This window comes from Gorilla gorilla, chromosome 13 (assembly GCF_029281585.2).
Source record: "Gorilla gorilla gorilla isolate KB3781 chromosome 13, NHGRI_mGorGor1-v2.1_pri, whole genome shotgun sequence".
NCBI lineage: Eukaryota > Metazoa > Chordata > Mammalia > Primates > Hominidae > Gorilla > Gorilla gorilla.
Window position 1 is genome coordinate 117,860,460 of NC_073237.2, and position 21,390 is coordinate 117,881,849.

General features: G+C 47.3%; 2 pseudogenes across 2 annotated transcripts in view; both read right to left on the reverse strand.

Moving 5' to 3' along the window:
- GGTA1 (glycoprotein alpha-galactosyltransferase 1 (inactive)) overlaps positions 1 to 481 on the reverse strand; it is a 54,651-nt pseudogene extending 54,170 nt beyond the window's left edge. For both annotated transcript variants that reach the window (NR_185188.2, NR_132143.4), the window contains exon 1: positions 159 to 481. The product of NR_185188.2 is annotated as a glycoprotein alpha-galactosyltransferase 1 (inactive), transcript variant 1 (transcript). The remainder of the gene's footprint in view (positions 1 to 158) is intronic.
- A 17,764-nt stretch (positions 482 to 18,245) lies between these two features.
- Positions 18,246 to 20,799, reverse strand: LOC101139960 (high mobility group protein B1-like; annotated as a pseudogene).
- Positions 20,800 to 21,390: the final 591 nt, after the last annotated feature.

Here is a 21,390-nt window from a genome sequence, read left to right on the forward strand (position 1 = left end):
CAAGAACAAAAGCAGGAACACAGGCAGGGCAGACACCGGGCAGGGCCGGAGCAGCGGCCCGCCTTCACTCCCTCACCACCCTCTCCCAAGCGCGGAGCCCCCCGTCCGTGTCCTGCTCGTGGCCTCCGGGGGCCTGGGCGGCTCCCCGCGGGACCCACCTGATCCGCAGAACCCGGGCGCCGAGGGCCGGCGCGCGGCGAGCTGGGCTGAGCAGGACCGCGCCCAGCTCCCGGCCCCGGCGAGGCCCTCCGCGCTCTGATCAGCCACCGCGCCGCCTCCGCCCGAGCGGAGGCCCGTCCTCCCGCCCGTGGGCCGGCCGGCCGGGCTTCTGCTCTGGGCAGAGCGCAGCGGGCAGGGGCGCGAGGAGCCGGCGAGCGCTGACAGCGGGCGGTGCGCTCTGCCCGGCCCGCAGCGGTCGGTGCCAAGCCGGTCCCCGCCCCGGACACAGACAGCTGGAAGGCCGGCGCGCGAGTGCGTGAGTGAGAGTGTGTGTGTGCCGGGGAGGCGGATAAAATCCCCGGTGAGAGTGGCTGGGCCTCTTTTGCCTTCTCGGGCCTGCACGTGGTGGTGGTGGTGTAGGTGATAGAGCAGGAACCCCGGGCGTTGGAGGATGGGGTGGGGTCTGTGCTGTGCTGCTGGGAGGGGCCGCGCTGTGCTGGCGCATGGCCAAACTCTGGGAAACTCAGAGCCTTGGAGGTCTGATCCACCGTTTGTTTCCCGAGGAAGGAAGAGCGCGAATGTAGACAGCGGCAGGCCGGGGCTGGAGTCGCTCTTGCGAGAGTCCCGAGCTCTGGAAGTGAGGGCTGGGCGTTGGGCACCTGGTTCAGGGTCTGCCCGCGTTTGCGCACTGACTTCATGATCTGTGAGCGCAGAGTGTCTCAAACGGGGCTCTAAGGCAGCCCCTAGGCTGTGGAATAACTCTTTACTAGAATTATGTAGAAAGGAATCCAAACATTCGATTTCAGAGTGTGCGCTTCTGTGCCCAGTGTGGCAGCAATTCACTCAGAGAGTTGCTGTGGCCACAACTGGCTGCCCTCAGTTCTCTTGTCTTATACTGATAGCGACAAGGTCTTCTCACTCCCGCTCATATCAATCTACTTTACAGGTGGAAAAGTCAGAACTTCATTTTGCCATTTGCCATTGAATGTCATTTTCATAGACTAAGAAATTCGCTTCTTAAATAATTCGGCCGGGCGCGGTGGCTCACGCCTGTAATCCCAGCACTTTGGGAGGCCAAGGTGGGCGGATTGCTTGAGCTCAGGATTTCCAGACCAGCTTGGGCAACGTGGCGAAACCCCGTCTCTACAGAATATAGAAAAATTCCCCAGGCCTGGTGGCGTGCACCTGTAATCCCAGCTACTCGGGAGGCTGGAGACTGAGAAAGAAAAGAAAAAAGAATAAATAAATAAAAATAAAAATCAAACTGCCAGGCCAGGCGAGGTGGTTCTAGCTTGTAATACCAGCAGTTTGGGAGGCCAAGATGGGTGGATTACCTGAGGTCGGGAGTTCGAGAGTAGCCTGGCCAACATGGTAAAACCCTATCTCTACTAAAAATACAAAAAATTAGCTGGGCATGGTGACACACGCCTATAATCCCAGCTACTTGGGAGCCTGAGGCAGGAGAATCACTTGAACCCAGGAGGCGGAGGTTGAAATGAGCTGAGATTGCGCCACTGCACTGCAGCCTGGGTGACAGAGCGCAACTCAGTCTTAAATGAATAGACAAACAAACAAACAAAAAAATCAAACTGCCATGAAAACTACTTTACCCAAAATTTTAGTTCACAGCCTTCATTGGATTATCTACTGGGGCAAACAAAGTAAAACCAGCTAGCTTGTATTGCTATCTCATGGCTACAGTTCCAAGCTATTGGATCTTTGTTTGTGTCGGTATATACATGTCTAGATATGTTTATTTGTAGGTACACTTACTGTTATATCTTGTGCCTACCAAATTGGCTTATAAATAAAAGAGTGCTCATAAATTAACTAAATAAGTCTAAGCAATTTTCAAGTTCACATGACTTAAGTATAACTTTAGTAAACAAGCTGGTTTTAAAATTATTGGTAAAATAGAAATGCCTTCAGAATTGTCAGCATACATTTTTGTCTGGACTTTATATTTGTCTCTGCTAAATACTTTGAGGTGTCAGAGTTTGGCATAGAAGGTTATAAAACTATAAACCCAGCCAAAACAAAATGATCTTGGTTTACGTGCTTTTTTTTTTTTTTGACAAATGAGAGTTAATTTAATACTATTAGCTAAATCTTCTGAGTTGTTGGTGAAAATAGCTATGTATTTAACTTTGATATCCTTCCTTATGTTTAGGTGAGCACCTGATGCTCACTGGCTATTAAAAACATGGTTAGGCCGGGCACAGTGGCTCACGCCTGTAATCCCAGCACTTTGGGAAGCCGAGGTGGGCGGATCACTTGAAGTCAGGAGTTCAAGACCAGCCTGACCTCCGCCTACTGGGTTCAAGGGATTCTCCTGCCTCAGCCTCCCGAGTAGCTGGGACTACAGGCACATGCCACCATGCCCAGTTAATTCTTTTATTTTTAGTAGAGACAGGGTTTCACCGTGTTAGCCAGGATGGTCTCAATCTCCTGACCTCGTGATCTGCCTGCCTCAGCCTCCCAAAGTGCTGGGATTATAGACGTGAGCCACTGGAATATTCTTAATTCATGGCAATGTGTTTGTCTGCATACAGTCGAGCAGCATCATTTGGGCCGCTCAAGGAGAAAGAACCCAGAAACCTAACATGCCAACAATAGAGTACGAATTTCTTTCTTTTTTTTTTTTTTTGAGATGGAGTCTCGCCCTGTCGCCCAGGCTGGAATGCAATGGTGTGATCTCGGCTCACTCCAACCTCTGCCGCCTAGGTTCAAGCGATTCTCCTGTCTCAGCCTCCGGAGTAGCTGAGATTACAGGTACCTGCCACCACACCCGGCTACTTTTTGTAGTTTTTAGTAGAGGTGGGTTTCACCATCTTGGCCAGGCTGGTCTTGAACTCCTGACCTTGTGATCCACCCACCTCGGCCTCCCAAAGTGCTGGGATTACAGGTGTGAGCCACCGCGCTGGCCTAGGGTAAGAATTTCCTACTAGTTGGACTTCTGGCCCCTCTCTCTCTCTGCAAACTGGTTGAATGACTGATAAAAGATTATAATAATTCATGACAATGCAAATTTTTATAAACCTTTTACATGTTTGGTAGCCTTCCCAGGATCACATTTCAGTTCTGAGGTTGTCTTTTTTTTTTTTTTTCTTTGGGACAGAGTCTCGCTCTATGGCCCAGGCTGGAGTGCAGTGGCATGATCTCGGCTCACTGCAACCTCCACCTTTCATTTTCAATACATCTCTGCTTTTGTTGCTTCATTTTTTCCTTGCTTTGTTTCTGCATTTTTGTCCAATTCTTTGCTCAGAATGCCAAGAACCTACACACCCTCCACCGGTAACACTTCCTTTTTTTTTGATATGGAGTTTCGCTCTTGTTGCCCAGGCTGGAGAGCACTGGCTTGATCTCAGCTCACTGTAACCTCCACTTCCTGGGTTCAAGTGATTCTCCTGCCCCAGCCTCCTGAGTAGCTGGGATTATAGTTGTATGCCACCATGCCTGGCTAATTTTTGCATTTTTAGTAGAGACGGGGTTTCGCCATGTTGGCCAGGCTGGTCTCAAACTCCTGACCTCAGGTGATCTGTCCACCTCGACCTCCCAAAGTGCTGTGATTACAGGCTTGAGCCACCACGCCTGGCCTAACACTTCTGTTAAGCCCACCTGGAGCCTACTACTGGTAGGCCCTCCCCAGTGACTTGGATAACCATCTCTTGCATTTCTTGCATTTCCTCTTCCCATCCTCTCTCACCCTGTCCTCCCTCTGTCCTCCCCTTTCTTCCTCAGATTCTCCATGTCAGAAACACCAAGGTGAGGTGGCCTCTGGCAGGCAGGGTTTGGAATGCACTTCCAGAATGTTCTTGGCAGGGAAAATGCCCTCCTTGAGATCTTGGTGGGGAAGAGAAATGTCAGTAACAGTGAGCTGGGAGGCAGGGGGAGGATCGATTTCCCCAAAGTCTGATGAGCCTTTTTCACAGAAATACCAGATAAGGAAGAGCAAAACTTCCACAGAACTAGAAAAACACACAGCCCAGGAACCCTGAGAGATGGCCAGTCCCAGCCCTCAATTTATAGATGAGGAAACGGGATCCAGATGGCAGTGACTTCCTCACAATCACAAGCTTGGCATTTGCAGAGCTAGTATTTGTTCCCATAGCTCTCTCACTTGCTTCTCAGCCCCACGCAGGTGGGGAAACTCCTAGGTCTTGGGGGCCTGGGGGGAGGTGTTTTAAATAAATTCCCAGGAGTGGTAAGGTTGGTCCAGAGAAGCAGAAGGGAACGTGAGAGTAGAGTCTTGGAGGAAGTGGAATGAACAGACAGCATTTGGAAGGGCTGCGGGGCAGGGAAAAGTATGTGTGCCCTGGCACGGGAGAAGGACCGTGAGATCCCTGCAGGAGGACATTGGGCCAGAGAGGCCAGCTGAGGAGTCACAGCAGGGAGGCTTGGAAGGGGAAGACCAGGGGTTTGCATTTTATATTTTTTCCTTTTTTTTTTTTTTCTTGAGACGGAGTCTTACTCTGCCTTCCAGGCTGGAGTGCAGTGGCGCAATCTCAGCTCACTGCAACCTCTGCCTCCCGGGTTCAAGTAATTCTCCTGCCTTATCCTCCTGAGTAGATGGGACTACAGGTGCTACCATGCCTGGCTAATTTTTGCATTTTTAGTAGAGACAGGGTTTCACCATGTTGGCCAGGCTGGTCTCAAACTCCTGACCTTGTGATCCGCCTGCCTCGGCCTCCCAAAGTGCTGGGATTACAGGCATGAGCCACCACACCTGGCCTGTAAACCTTTTTACACTTTCAGGTTGTTGTTCCATGAGAATGTCTTATCTATTTTTAAAATTAAGTACATAAAAACAATTTTAAAACACACATTTAAAAAAGCTAACGTACCAGGTCTTCTCGAGAGTTTGCATGTTATCTTCTGGGCATTAGAAATAAAATTTGTATGTAGTAGAACAAGCCTGAGATAATCCACCTAGCTTCAGATTCTTTTTTTTTTTTTTCCTTGAGACAGGATCTCTGTTGCCCAGGCTGGAGTGCAATGGCGCCATTTTGGCTCACTGTAGCCTCAACCTCCCAGGCTCAAGCGATCCTCCCATCTCAGCGTCTTGAGTATTGGGATGACAGGTACATGCCACCACACCTGGCTTTTTTTACGTTTTTAAGAGACAGAGTTAGGTCAGGCACAGTGGCTCACGCCTGCAATCCTAGCACTTTGGGAGGCTGAGGCAGGCGGATCATGAGGTCAAGAGATGGAGACCATCCAAGCCAACATGGTGAAACTGCATCTGTACTAAAAATACAAAAAATTAGCTAGATGTGGTGGCTCATGCATGTTGTCCCAGCTCCTTGGGAGGCTGAGGCAGGAGAATCGCTTGAACCTGGGAGGCAGAGGTTGCAGTGAGCCGAGATCGCACCACTGCATTCCAGCCTGGGCAACAGAGCTAGACTCCATCTCAGGGGGGGAAAAAAAAAGAGAGAGAGAGTGACAGGGTCTTGTTGTGTTGCCCAGGTTGGTCTTTTTATTTTGTTTTGAAATGGAGTCTCACTCTGCCGCCCAGGCTGGAGTGTGATGGTGCGATCTCGGCTCACTGCAGTCTCTGCCTTCTGGGTTCCAGTGATTCTCCTGCCTCAGCCTCCCCGGTAGCTGGAATTACAGGCATGTGCCACCACGCCCGGCTAATCTTTTTGTACTTTTAGTAGAGACAGGGTTTCACCATGTTGGCCAGGCTGGTCTTGAACTCCTGACCTCAAGTGATCCACACCACGGCCTCCCAAAGTGCTGGGATTACAGGCGTGAGCCGCCGTGCCCGGCCAGCAACAGCCATTCTGATGACGGTGTTGCTTACTATGAAAGAGCTCGTCTGTCTCTAAAATGGATTCATAGACCTTGTCTCTCAGGCGGATCCACGGGGACTGGATTAAGGGGCTGCGGGTGCTGTGCTGGCCCGCAGAGAGCTTGGGTTTTGTTTTCCCGCTGTTGTAGAAAGAAGACCCCTTGGCTGAGCCAATCTGAGCTGCTGAGTATTGCAAAAAGGGGAGATTATTTGGCTCAGGAAGGAATGGAAGACATTCCCACCCTCGGGGGGAGCTTAAGCACCCTCCCTACCAAAGACAGTATACAAGCCCTTTGCATTTCTAAGTTCCTAACCTTCCAGATAAGCCCTGAGGCCTCGGGTCAGAGAAAGGGGCAGAATGCATGCTTAATGTTTCTAGGGGATGAAAAGGAGAGTTCCCCCTGGGGGGAAGGGGCAGTGAGTGGGCACTGCAAACCCCCAGGGCACCAGTGGCTGAGCTCAGCACTGAGAGATGAAATTGCCGGCTGAGCCCCCATGCTTAGAAGGATCACGGTGGCCTGAACCAGAAACTGGGTGATATGAGGCAGCCACAGTGGATAGATACAGAAGACTGTCACCCAAGCAGTGCCACACAGCAGCTAGCAGCATGGCATTGGCGGCAGGGAAAACATAAACAGCGGCTTCTCTCTGTGATGCCTGTATCCATCCCCAGCATCCCTGATGACACAGCACTTCCTGAAGCAGCTGGTTTTAATTTAACTTGAAGAATGGAGATGGAGTATGATTTGCTGCCGAGTGAGTGGAAGAGTTTGTATTTGTCAGCAGAACTTAGAAGAGAGGGCTATGAGTCCCTGGTGAACACCTGGGGGATCAGGAGCAGGTTACATTCCCCAACTGGAACCAGGCACTCTTTGCCCTGTCCACTTCTGCTGGCTCTCAGCATCTCAGGCCTCTCGGGAAATTCAGAGACCCGACTATCCAGGAACAAACCAGACCTAGGCAAGCAGGAGGCCTCAGGGCAGGACTCGGACCCCAAAACACATGTCTGGCCCTAGAGCAAGGCTGATGGAAGAGGAGGGAGGGAGAGGCCGAGCAAGAGCAGAAGGAAATGAGCTGCACACGTCTGCAAAGGCTCAAAATGACTTTAGCATTGCCAAGACAACAAGAGGTTTAAATGTCCACAAATTATGTTTATCGTGCAAAAAACCCATTTCTTCCCACATTGGAGATGAGGAACAGCAAGCCATGATGTTGGGGGAGCCAACTGGAGTTCTGTACAGAGAAGGCTGGGCCCCGATTGGCTAACGCCTGTAATTCCAGCACTTTGGGAAGCTGAGGCAGGTGGATCACCTGAGGTCAGGAGTTTGAGACCATCCTGGCCAACATGGTGAAATATAAAATTTTTAGTCTGTACTAAAAATACAAAAATTAGCGGGGCATTGTGGTGCACACCTGTAATCCCAGCTATTCGGGAGTGTGATGCATGAGAATCACTTGCACCCAGGAGGCGGAGGTTACAGCGAGCCAAGATTGCACCATTGCACTCCACCCTGGGCGACAGAGTGAGACTTCATCTAGGGGGAAAAAAAAATGCTCTGTACAGAGAAGCTAGAGACTTCTTGTCTCTGAGCCTCAGTTTTCCCATCCATAAAATGAGGATTATAACATTTGCCAGATAGGATTGTTGCGGGGAATTAAAATAAATGGAATATACAAGCAGTTTAGCATCATTGTCCTCATTATGACTTAAGGAGTGAGCATGTTGCTCTGTGCGGGCCTTTTTTTTCTGCATGACCTCATTCAGTCCTCACTATGGTCCTACTAGACAGATGGCAGAGCTGGAACCCAGAGAGGTAGAGTGATTTTCCCAGGGTTGTTCAGCTTTACAGTGGCAGAGCCTGACCTGAAACCCAGGGAGTGTGACCCCAGCTTTCAGGCTCTGGGTCTCTCCCTCTACTTCTTCTTTAAATAATACTAATAATTGTTATTATTCTTTTAGAGACAGGGTCTCCTGCTCTCAAGTGATCCTCCCGCCTAAGTGCTGGGATTACAGACACGACCACTGCACCCGGCTCTCCTGGGGCTTCTGATCCACAGCAGGTTGTTATCCATGCTCAGTGTAAGGTTGAAATCTATAGTGGGAATACAAAGACAGGAAGCGTCATTCTAAGAAGGGTTCTTGGATGGGGGCAAGATTTGAGCTAAAATTTTCCAAGGAAAAGCAGGATATTAGGAGGAGGAAAGTGGGACAGAGGGAAGGCCTTGCTAGGCAGCAGCTACAGTTGGAACAAAGTCGGGGCAGTGGAGACACAGGAGGCGTACTGAAGAGTCGCAGGAAGATTCAGCCTACCGCTGAAGCCTCCACGGCAGAGAAGTGAGCAGGGGCTTCCCAATTGGAGCTGTTTCTTTACAAAAAGGAGCTGTCATTTTTCTTTTCTTTCTTTTGTTTTTTTTTTTTTGGCTGGGGGGACGGAGGCTTACTCTGTCACCCAGGCAGGAGTGCAATGGCGTGGTCTCGGCTCACTGCAAGCTCCGCCTCCTGGGTTCAGGCGATTCTCCCGCCTCAGCCTCCCAAGTAGCTGGGACTACAGGCACATGCCACCATGACCGGCTAAATTTTGTATTTTTAGTAGAGATGGGTTTCACTATGTTGACCAGGCTGGTCTTGAACTCCTGACCTTGTCATCCTCCTGCCTTGGCCTCCCAAAATGCTGGGGTTACAGGAGTGAGCCACCGTGCCCGGCCTTGGAGCTGTCATTTTTCTTCCAGGTCCCTTCACAAATCCATCAGACTGAAGTGCCATGTGGGCAAGGACTGGCTGGGTATCCTCTGCTGTTGCAGCCCCAGTGCCTAGCACAGTGTCTGGACCATGGTAGGCACTAGACATTTGCTGAATGAATGGAAATGGGAGGGTATGTATTCTCGTCCATTTCTTATTTTTGACAGACTTACTCCTCTGTGACCGTACAACCTCGTCTCTCCCTGCAAATAAATCAGACTGAAAGTGGAGTGGGGGTGGGAATTAGGGGAGGGATATGATGGAAACCAGCCCCACTGACAAGCATTTATCTCAAGATACTGAAGCCACAGCCAAATCCCTTTCCCAGCACCTGTTCACTAGGGTGCATTGGGAGCCAATTCTCCAATGGTTTTTCAAGTCTTACAAGCAGAGCCACTGACTGCCTTTTGTTCTGGACTACCTTTCCATGCAAATAGCCTTGGAAGGCAGAGGCTACGGCTCTCTGAATTAAAGGGCAAGCATGCTTACTGCCCTTATAAAAGATTATAAAAGATTTAGGTTCTTCAAATCAGTGTCAGTCTCTTGTAATGCAACTCACTGTGGGTGAACTCATACAGCTGAACTCATCTGTGTCACCCACGTCGAGTTGCCAGTTAAAATACAAGACTTCCCCTTCAATTTGAATTTCAGATAAATAAAGAATACTTTTTTTAGGAATACTTTTTTAGTATATGCACATCCCATGCAATATTTGGGACATACTAAAAATGTATTCATTGTTAATCTAAAATTCAAATCCAACTGGGTGCTCTATATTTCTGTTTTCTAAATCTGGCAGCCCTACTCCCGTGGGACTTGGGGGTAAGAGGAACTAATGCAAATATGTTGATGATTATTCTGCTTCTCATGCTGTGAGGAATAAAATCTTTTGTCTCTGACCCAGGAATCTTGTGTGTTCTGTTAGCACTCAAGTTAGCTACCATGTAGGGTAAAATCTTATGCTCTCCACAGTTCTTAATAGATATCCCCAACCTAAGCTTGGAGCCTGGCATAGATTTGGCTGTGAAACATATCTGTAGGATGAATGGTTGTCAATCCACAGGAACTGCCGCCAAGTACACAGAATTCCTCAGAGATTGGGAATTTGTTACTGGTGCTTTGTGCGCAACTTTACATCTCACTAACGCATTGTTGTTACCATGATTACCATAACTATGTCGTGCTTCATAGCTTCCAAAGAGCATTCCATGCATTTCCTCATTCAGTTTCCCAATGACTTGCTGAAATATGTGTGATTACTCTTACTTTAGGAATTAGAAATTGAAGTTCAGGGTCAAGTGTGTGTTTTTTTTTTTTTTTTTTTTGAAACAGAGTCTCGCTCTATTGCCTAGGCTGGAGTGCCATGGTACAATCTCAGCTCACTGCAACCTCCGCCTCCCGGGTTCAAGCGATTCTCCTGCCTCAGCCTTCTGAGTAGCTGGGAATACAGGCGTGTACTACCATGCCTGGCTAATATTTGTATTTTTTAGTAGAGACGGAGTTTCTCCATGTTGGTCAGGCTGGTCTCGAACTCCCGACCTCAGGTCATCTGCCCACCTTGGCCTCCCGAGTGGTGGGAATACAGGTGTGAGCCACCGCGCCCAGACTTTTTTTTTTTTTTTTTGAGGTGGAGTTTTGCTCTTGTCACCCAGGCTGGAGTGCAGTGGCGTGATCTTGGCTCACTCAACCTCTGCCTCTCAGGTTCAAACAATTCTCCTGCCTCAGCCTCTCAAGTAGCCAGAATTACAGGTGCCTGCCACCACGCCCAGCTAATTTTTGTATTTTTAGTAGAGACAGCATTTCACCATGATGGCCAGGCTGGTCTCCAACTACCAACCTCAGGCAATCTGCCTGCCTTGGCCTACCAAAGGATTACAGGCGTGAGCCATGGCGCCCATTCCTCCCCCCCGCTTTTTTTTTTTTTAAGTAAAGACTCATTAAGACATTTTGGAAAATGCTTAGAGGCAAAACATTACTTGAAATTTATTATTTTTTCCTATTTTTAGCAAAATGACGCCTTGATTTTTGGCACAGGAAATGAAAAAGAACACCATGAAGGCCACCACACTGCGCAATTCCAGAGGATGTTGCAGGACTAGCAGGGATCCCAGTGGGCACCATTCACTGTGCTCCATGTACTCTAAGTCAACAGTGCCTCCTGGAGTTGTGCAAGGTAGTAGCCTTGGCAGCATTGATTACCTAAAAAGAGGTGTTGAAACAGAGCTGCTTTTCTCCTTGTCTCTGGGGCCTTTCGCATATTTCCCATAAAGCCTTTTTTTTTTTTTTTGGTGAGACAGAGTCTCACTCTGTCACCTGGGCTGGAGTGCAATGGCATGATCTCGGCTTACTGCAACCTCCACTTCCCAAATTCAAGCGATTCTCCTGCCTCAGCCTCCCAAGTAGCTGAGAGTACAGGCATCCACCACCATGCCTGGCTACTTCTTGTAATTTTAATAGAGACAGGGTTTCACCATGTTGGCCAGGCTGGTCTCAAACTCCTGGCTTCAAATGATCTGCCTGCCTCGGCCTCTCAAAATGCTGGGATTACAGGTGTGAGCCACCGCACCCGCGCCAGGCCCCATAAAGCATGGAAGGCAAAATTTTCCAATGGCAGACAACAGTGAAACCACATTTAGCCTCTTGAGCCAGAGGAAATGCAGTGGAGGCCAAACTCCCCCACCATGTAAAGAGGGGAGGGAGCATTATCTGCCGTAAGAGCTAGCCTCAGGATGCAGCGGAAGCAGCTGCTGACTGAGTTTGACATACAGTGAGCCAGGCGGGCCCTGATGCCCTTATCTGCTCTCCTGCCAGCTCTTCCAGGGCCTGAAAACACCAACCCCTTCAGCCTGTGGATGCTTTCCAGCCTGCAAGCCTCCCAAGAAAATGTAATTACCCCTCACCCCCAAAGAAAGACCCCCTTGGATCGCACTGTCCCTAAGTACTCAAGGGTGATATTAGTCAAGGTATGGCCGGAGGATATAATACCTGGGACGTTAGCAAATGTTGCAAGAAAAAAACGGTTTCATGCTTATGTAAGTTCAGACAATCTGCATCCTGCACATTCTCTGAAGAGAGTCACAGTGCATGCTAAAGTGCTGAGAAGTCCCGGGGAACCAAGACTTTGACTTGTTAGAGCACAGAGTGTCTATTTATATCCACCCAGCATGGGAAATGCTGGGCATACGAGATCTGGTCAACAACTCATTAAGAACCAGGCTTGCGGCCAGGCGCAAAGGCTCATGCTTGTAATCCCAGCACTTTGGGAGGCCAAGGTGGGCAGATCACAAGGTCAGGAGATCAAGACCAACCTGGCTAACACGGTGAAACTCCCTCTCTACTAAAAATACAAAAAATTAGCCGGGCATGGTGGCGGGCGCCTGTAGTCAGCTACTCGGGAGGCTGAGTCAGGAGAATGGCATGAACCCGGGAGGCAGAGCTTGCAGTGAGCTGAGATTGTGCCACTGTACTCCAGCCTGGGTGACAGGGCGAGATTTCATCTCAAAAAAAAAAAAAAACAAAAAAACCAGGTTTGCAGGGATGGACCACGGGGGCAAGACAGATGTTCTGTAAAGTACATAACCACGTGGTTCAGATGTCAGGCAGGCATGAGTTCAAGTTTTGCCACTGTGATTTAGAACTATACAGTCTTGAGCAGGTGACTGAATTTCCCTGACCTCAAATTTCTTTTTTCTTTTTTTTTTTTTTTGAGATGGAGTCTCCCTTTGTCACCCAGGCTGGAGTGCAGTGGCATGATCTTGGCTTACTGCAACCTCCCCGTCCTGGGTTCAAACGATTCTCCTGCCTCACCCTCCCCAAGTAGCTGGGACTACAGGTATGCACCACCATGCCCAGCTTATTTATTTATTTATTTATTTTGCATTTTTAGTAGAGATGAGGTTTCACCATGTTGGCCAGGCTGATCTCGAATTCTTGACCTCAGATGATCCGCCTGTCTTGGCCTCCCAAAGTGCTGGGATTACAGGCATGAGCCACTGCTTGTGGCCAAGTTATTCTTTACTTTCAGCTGCTACAACATCTTCTAATTTCATCTATATTTTCCCCGTTCCAATCCTGGAATCAACCATTTCTTCGAGAAAATGGAGGAGAAATTCTATGGAGTCCTTATTTCTTTTATTAGGGAACAGTATTTGAAAGTAAAATCTGGGTGCAGAATGTCCTCATTGTTGTTGAGGTGTCATGGATTCTAGTCCCTCTCCACAGACAGAGCTAGGGACTGTGTTTCTGTGTACTCATATGCCAGTTGTGATGGTTACCTTCATGTGTTAACTTAACTGGGCCAGAGATGTGTGGTCATACATTATTCTGGATGTTTCTATGAGGGTGTTTTTGGATGAGATTAACATTTAAATTAAGCCAGGTGCAGTGGCTCTTGCCACCGGGCAGATCACCTATAGTCAGGAGTTCGAGACCAGCCTGGTCAACATGGTGAAAACCCATCTCTTCTAAAAAATACAAAAATTAGCTAGGCCTGGTGGCGCCTGCCTGTAGTCCCAGCTACCTGGGAGGCTGAGGCAGGAGAGTCGCTTGAACCCAAGAGGTGGAGATTGCAGTGAGCCAAGATCATGCCACTGCACTACAGCATGGGTGACAGAGTGAGACTCCATCTCAAAAAAAAAAAACTTTAAATTAGTGGACTTGAGTAAAGCAGATTGGCCTCCATCATGCGAGTGGGCCTCGCCCATCAGTTGAAGGCCTGAACAGAGAAAAATGGCCCACGAGCAGGAGGGAATTCTGCAACAGATGCCTTTGGATGTGAACTGCAGCATCGGGCCCTGGGTCTTAGTCTGCCAGTCTACTCTCAGATTTTAGACTTGCCAGCCTCCATAATCGCATGAGCCAATTCCTTAAAATAAATATATTTCCCTCTATATATACATCCTACTGGTTCTTTTTCTGTGGAGAACTCTGACTAATGCACACACACACATTTCTCTTTTTTTTTTGTATATGCATATGTATATTGATATGGTTTGGATCTGTGTCCCTACTAGCATTAGTCCGTTTTCATGCTGCTGATGAGACATACCAGAGACTGGGCAATTTACAAAAGAAGGAGGTCTAATTGGACTTACAGTTCCACGTGGCTGGGGAAGGTCTCACAATCATGGTGGGAGGAGAAAGGCACTTCCTTACATGGCAGCAGCAAGAGAGAATGAGGAAGATGCAAAAGCGGAAACCCCTGATAAAACCATCAGATCTCGTGAGACTTATTCACTACCATGAGAACAGTATGGGGGAAACTGCCCCCATGGTACAAATTATCTCCCACTAGGTCCTTCCTACAACATGTGGGAATTATGGGAGTACAATTCAAGATGAGATTTGGGTGGGGACACAGAGCCAAACCATATCACCACTCAAATCTCATAGTCAACAGTAATCCCCGGTGTTGGAGGTGGGGCCTGGTGGGAAGTGATTGAATCATGGGGGTGGTTTCTCATGGTTTAACACCATCCCCCTTGGTGCTGTCATGGTGATAGTGAGTTCTCATGATATCTAGTTGTTTTTTTGTTTTTGTTTTTGTTTTTGTTTTTGTTTTGAGACGGAGTCTTGCTCTATCACCCAGGCTGGAGTGCAGTGGCGTGATCTTGGCTCACTGCAACCTCCACCTCCCAAGTTCAAGCAATTCTCCTCCCTCAGCTTCTCAAGTAGCTGGGATTACAGGTGCATGCCACCGCGCCCAGCTAATTTTTGTATTTTTAGTAGAGACAGGGTTTCACCATGTTGGCCAGGCTGGTCTTGAACTCTGACCTTGTGATCCACCCACCTCGGCCTCCGAAAGTGCTGGGACTACAGGCATGAGCCACCTGCCCAGCCTGTTTTTGTTTTTTTGTGAGACGGAGTCTCGCTCTGTCACCCAGGCTGGAGTGCAATAGTGTGATCTCAACTTACTGCACCCTCCACCTCCATGGTTCAAGCGATTCTCCTGCCTTAGCCTCTTGAGTAGCTGGGATTACAGGCACCTGCCACCATGCCCGGTCAATTTTTGTATTTTTGGTAGAGAACAGGGTTTCTCCATGTTGGTCAGGCTGGTCTCGAACTCCTGACCTTGTGATCTGCCCACATCGGCCTCCCAAAGTACTGGGATTACAGGTGTGAGCCACCGCACCCAGCCTGATATCTGGTTATTTAAAAGTGTGTGGGCCAGGTGTGGTGGCTCACGCCTGTAGTCCCGGAATTTTGGGAGGCCAAGACAGGTGAATTGCTTGAGCTCAGTAGTTTGAGACTAGCTTGAGCAACAGGGTAAAACTCCACCTCTACCAAAAATACAAAAAATTAGCTGGGTATGGTGGTATGCACCTGTGGTCTCAGCTACTCAGGAGGCTGAGGCAGGATCACTTGAGCCCAGGAGGTGGAGGTTGCAGTGAGCCAAGATTGTGCCACTGCACTCCAGCCTGGACAACACAGTGAGACCTTGTCTCAATAAATAAACAAACAAATAAATAAATAAATAATAAATAAAAGTATGTGGCATCTCCCCCCACCATCTCTTGGTCCTGCTCCTGCCATGTTAAAAGGCCCATTCCCACTTTGCCCTCCACCATGAGTAAAAGCTGCTTTGCCTTTTGCCATGAATAAAAGTTTCCTAAGGCCTCCCTAGAAGCAGATGCTGCCGTGCTTCCTGTACAGCCTGTGGAACCGTAAGCCAGTTGAACTTCCTTTCTTATAAGTTATCCAGACTCAGGTATTTCTTTATAGCATTGCAAGAACAGACTAATACATATGTATTATATATTATAGTATATCTACATAGTCGATCTGGTACCAGATTTTGGAGGCAACATATTTCTCACTTGGGTGTGTTACTCTGGCCCATCTATTGAGTGACTTAAAAAGCTGCTAGTTTTGAGTGGGACCCAGAACAGGAGAAGACTCTGCAACAGGTAGGTATGTGAGGACAGTGGGGACGAAGGGCCATGGAGGGGAAAAGAGATAAGGGGAAAGTGACACTTCTCTGTGCAAGCAGCTCTACCACTTCGGCCGTATGATTCAACAGATCCAATGGTTCTTGAGGTGTCAGTGGCAAGATGAGTGCTGTTTGGAGCCTTTGGCCAACCTCTATAGGCGAATTGCAGCACAGGCCCTTAGGATTTTGGAGCCAGGCCTTGCCATCATCTGCACATAACTACTCTCCTTTTGAGAGACAGCTCTTGGCCTGCGGCTGGACTTTGTAGTAGCTGGATGCTTGACCATGGGCCACCAAGTTATCACGTGACTCGGTGGGCATTATCTGACCCACCAAGCTGTAAAGTTGGGCATACACAGCAGCACTCCGTCATCAAATGGAAGTGGTGGATACATGACAGGGCTCAAGCAGGTCTTAAAGGCACAAGTAAGTTGCATGAGGAAGTGGCCCAAATTCCCATGGTCCCCATTCCTGCTACCCTTCCTTGGCTCTTTCAGCCTGCACCTATGGCTCATGGGGAGTTTCCTATATTCAGCTGACAAAAGAAGAGAAGAGTAGGACCAGGTTTACAGATAGTTTGGCCCAATATGCAGGCATCAATCACAAGTGGACGCTGCAGCACTACAGCCCCTCTCTGGGACACCCTGAAGGACAGTGGTGAAGGGAAATCCTCTCAGTGTTCAAGACTTTGGGCAGTGGGCCTGGTTGTGCACTTTGCTTTGAAAGGAGAAATGGTCAGATGTGTGACTGTAAACCAATTCATGAGCTGGAGCCAATGGTTTGGCAGATGGTCCGGAACTTGGAAGAAACATGGTTGGAACATCAGTGACAAAGAAATTTGAGGAAGAGTTATGTGGACGGACCTCTCTGAGTGGGGAAAGGTGTGAAAATATTTGTGCCCCATGTGAGGTCACACCAAAGGGTGACCTCAGCAAGGAGGAGTTTTAATATTCAAGAGGATAGGATGGCCCATTCTGTGGATATCAGTCGACCTCTTTCCCCAGCCATCCCTGTCATCGCCCAATGGGCTCATGAACAAAGTGGTCATGGTGGCACTGATGGAGGTTATCCATGGGTTCGGCAGCTTGAACTCTCACTCATCAGAGTTGACCTGGCTACTGCCACCTCTGAGTGTCCAGTCTGCCAGCAGCAGAGACCAACACTGAGTCCCTGCAATGGCACAACTCCCCAGGGTGATCAGCCAGCTACCTGATGGCAGTTAATTACATTGGTCCTCTCCCATCATGGAAGGGGCAGCATTCTGTCCTTACTGGACCAGACACTCTGGATATGAATTTGGACTTATGGAATGCCTTATCCATCATCAATCATAATATTCCACATACATTGCTTCTTCTTTTTTTGAGACAGGGTCTCACTCTGTTGCCCAGCTGGAGTGCAATGGCATGATCATGGCTTACTACAGCCTTGAACTCTTGGCCCCAAACAATCCTCCTGCCTCAGCCTCCTAAAGTGTTGGGATTACAGGCATGACCCACCATATCCAGCCTGTTTCTGATGAGGGAACACACTTCACAGCCAGAAAAGTGCAGCAATGAGCCCATGCTCATGAAATTCACTGGTCTTACCATGTTTCCCATCATCCTGAAGCATCTGGCTTGACAGAATGGTGGCGTGGTTTTTTGTAGACTCAGTTACAGTGCCAGCTAGATGACAATAGGGCTGGGACAAGGGTCTTGAGAAGGCTGCCTAAGCACTGAATCAGCATCTGATATTTATACAGTATTGTTTTCCCCAAGCTAGTGTTACAGTCTCACCAATGCACCATAATGTACCAGTCTCTCATTGTTTGAGGTATCATCTGGAGTTCTTTGCCTCGTGACCATGAAAATTAAGATGTGTGTACACCAAGGGTGAGATTGGAATGAAAGTTTAATAAGCAAAAGAAGAAAACTCTCCGCTGTGGAGAGGGGGCCCAAAAGAGGGTTGCCATTTTTACAGTTGAATACAAAGGCTTCTATAGGAAACTGATGAGGGCTGGACATCTCATTTGCCTAAGGTGCGAATTTCTACTAGCTCCACCCCATGCTCCTAATGTGCATGCGGGCCTTTAACTTGAGTTACTCCATATTGCTTTGTTTCCCTTACTGCGCCTGTGTCAGGGGATGGAATTTTCCATTGCAGGTATGTCTAGGCAAGTTACCTGTGTAGGCTTTCTTATCTGTGCATCTGTGGGCATGTCTTAGGCAAGCCCCCATGCAAGTTCTCTTGTCTGTGTCTGCAGCTTGATTTTTCTTTTCTTTTTTTGTATTAAAAAAATGTATTTACTTAGAAGCATTCAGAATGTCAACAAAACAGCTGCAACTTTTTTTTTTTGCAATTACAGAGTGGTATTCTGTTAACAGAACAATTATTTTGTATAAGCTGCATCAGAGACAACTGAAGATGAAAAAACTACCATCCCCATATATAACTAATTTGTGCTGTGCACCAACAAGAACCTGCTTTAAATTTCCATGCCAATTTACAACCCCCATACTGTACCAGGCAAGGTTAGTGGCTATTGAAAATACCACCAGGACAGGGCTATCTAAAGACACATTTGGTAGTGTGTTAACCATACAAAAAAAGACACTATACAGTTTAAAAACAAATCTTACAAAGCCTTACATTTCAATTTTTTTCTTTAAAAGGAGTGAGTTGTGTACAGGGGGGTTAAATGCTTTATAGACAAGAAAAGAAACTGCGCTAGAACCAACTTATTCATCATCATCATCTTGTTCTTCATCTTCATCTTCTTCATCTTCCTCCTCCTCATCCTCTTCGTCTTCCTCATCTTCCTCCTCTTCCTTCTTTTTCTTGCTTTTTTCAGCCTTGACAACTCCCTTTTTTGCTGCATCAGGCTTTCCTTTAGCTTGATATGCAGCAGTATCCTTTTCATATTTTTCCTTCAGCTTTGCAGCCTTCTTTTCAGAAGGCTGCTTGCCATCTGCAGCAATGTCATTCCACATCTCTTCCAGTTTCTTTGCAACATCACCAATGGACAGGCCAGGATGTTCTCCTTTGATTTTTGGGCAATACTCAGAGCAGAACAGGAAAAGGGTCAAAGGAAGCCTCTTGGTTGCATTGGGATACTTGAACTTCTTTTTTATCTCCCCTTTAGGAGGGATGTAGGTTTTCATTTCTCTTTCATAATGGGCGTTGTCCACCTTTGCCATATCTTCAAATTTTCCTTTCTGTTTAGCAGACATGGTCTTCCACCTCTCTGAGCACTTCTTAGAAAACTGTGAGAAGTTGACTGAAGCATCTGGGTGCTTCTCTTATGTTTCTCCAGACAAGTTTGCACAAAAAAATGCAAGTGAGAGCCCATCTGGCTCTCACTTGCCCCGGCACTGTCTCTATGGAGCTCAATGTACTGCAATGGCTGTGCAGCTTCGTTTTTCAGGCTGTTCTTTTGTTTGAAAGAATTTAACTGAGAATCCACCCTAACTGCCTGCCTCACCAGTTTCTTCCTTTCTCCTCTCTCATTCCCCCTCCTCAGGAGTGAAGACCATAACTGCTATTAGGGAAGTGGGGAGATGATCCTTCTAGCTACTTTCTACTGGAGAGGGGGATTGTGTGGGGAACAGCTGGTAGGGTTCCTACTGAGGTCAGTCTAAGAGTCCTTGGAAGAAAGGTGCATCCATGTGTGGTTTCATTTGCATCACTATTTGGAGCTTGATAGCCTTTAGGAAAGAAGAAACAATTTGGATTATTAGAGGACATGTATTAAAACAAAGCAAAGGGGTGGGGGTAAGGACAGCCAAAAATCCCAAGGCTGCCAACATGCCCAGATAACTGGTAGCTATATTTCTGCCTGCTAAGATTTGGATACATGGGGTTTGGCTTTGGTTAACTTCTTTGGTTCTATTTTCCAAAACAAAGAAAACTCTGGGTTATGGGAACTCTATTTACTCCCATCACCTAGCAGGATTTGCAGGATAATTGCTCAGAACTGGAATACTGATCTAGATTTTTGCATTATCCATTTCTTTTTTTTTTTCTGAGCTGCAGCCAGAGATTGCTAGTTGGTTTACAGGAATAAGCAGGGTTAGTCTAAAATGTAGGCAAGAACTAAAAACAACCAAGGAGATTAGAATTTAATGACAAGTGTATAAGTTTTGAAATATAATTTGTCTCTCTCTGGTCCTCATTTTTTTAAAAACAAATCATGATAGGACTGAGTTGTTTGCAAAATAAATGTTAGTTTTTTTTGTTGTTTTTTTTGAGATGGAGTCTCGCTCTGCAATTCTCCTGCCTCAGCCTCCCGAGTAGCTGGGATTACAGGTGCCTGCCATAACGCCTGGCTAATTTTTGTATTTTTAGTAGAGATGGAGTTTCACCATTTTGGCCAGGCTGGTTTCAAACTCCTGACCTCAAGTGATCCACCTGCCTTGGCCTCCCAAACTGCTGGGATTACAGGCGTGAGTCACCATGCCCAGCCAAACTTTAGTTTTATACTTGGCCTGATTATTTGGATAAAGTGCAACAGGAATAATTGTTTTTATATAGGCTTTTAAAATTGGCTTTGATAGAACTCTGTTCCATAAGAAATCTGAGATAGGAGTTTTTAAAGCCACGCCTAGCCATGGGTTTGTACCCTCAAATACATATGAATTGGGTGAATTCCTCTCTTCTTATAGTTCCAAAAATATGGGGTTCCTAGACCTGTGAGAAAGTGACAATCTCTACTCACCACAGCTTAGGAACCCTGTATGGGGATGGTATAGACAAGGTATGAGGCCAGTTTTCCCAAGGGGCTCTTATTGTCACTGTAAGTCAAGCTTGATTTACAAGGGAAGCATACCCTTCCAGTCAAAGCCAGTAAAACAACTAATTTCTCCAATTGCGTCCTGTTGCAAAATGAAATGGATTCTTATTGCACTGATGCAAACAACTATATTGCCGTAAGTTAAGAGTACTCACAAATAGTTTCCAAATTTTGGAGAAGTCAGGTAGAAAGAAACAAACATGCTCCAAATTTTGTTTACAAGACTATACCTTACCTAATTATTAAAGGCTGTACATAGCTTGTTTCCTTGACTCTGAAAAACAAAACAAGGATCAGTAACTTTTTTTTTGAGACAGAGTCTTGCTCTGTCACCCAGGCTGAAGTGCAGTGGCATTATCCTGGCTCACTGCAACCTCCGCCTCCCAGGTTCAAGCAATTTTCCTGCCTCAGCCTCCCGAGTAGCTGGGACTACAGGGGCCTGCCACTACTCCTGGCTAATTTTTGTATTTTTAGTAGAGATCGTGTTTCACCACGTTGGCCAGGCTGGTCTCAAACTCCTGACCTCAAGTGACCCAACTGCCTTGGACTCTCAAAGTGCTGAGATTATAGGTATGAGCTGCTGTGCCTGGCCAAGGATCAGCAATGTTTTAAGCAAAAAGGTTAAAAAAATTGCTTCAGTTTTCTATTAGTTCAGTCCATTCTGTTAACTCTTGGTTTGCTTGCCATTTATGAATATTTCAGCTCTTCATGAGTCCTGTACATTTTTCCTTTATTCCAATGTCATAATCTCCAAAGTTATTAGAAACTTATATTTGAGAGCACCTGTCAAAGTCCTATAGCTGATTATAAACCATCTTTTGAAGAGGATTAAAACAAGACAACAATTGTCTGTGAATGACAAAATGTCTAGGGTAGTTACAGTCAGTAACACGAGGGCTGGGCACAGTGGCTCATGCCTGTAATCTCAGTACTTTGGGAAGCCAAGGTGAATAGATCACTTGAGGTCAGGAGTTCAAGACCAATCTGGCCAACATGTTGAA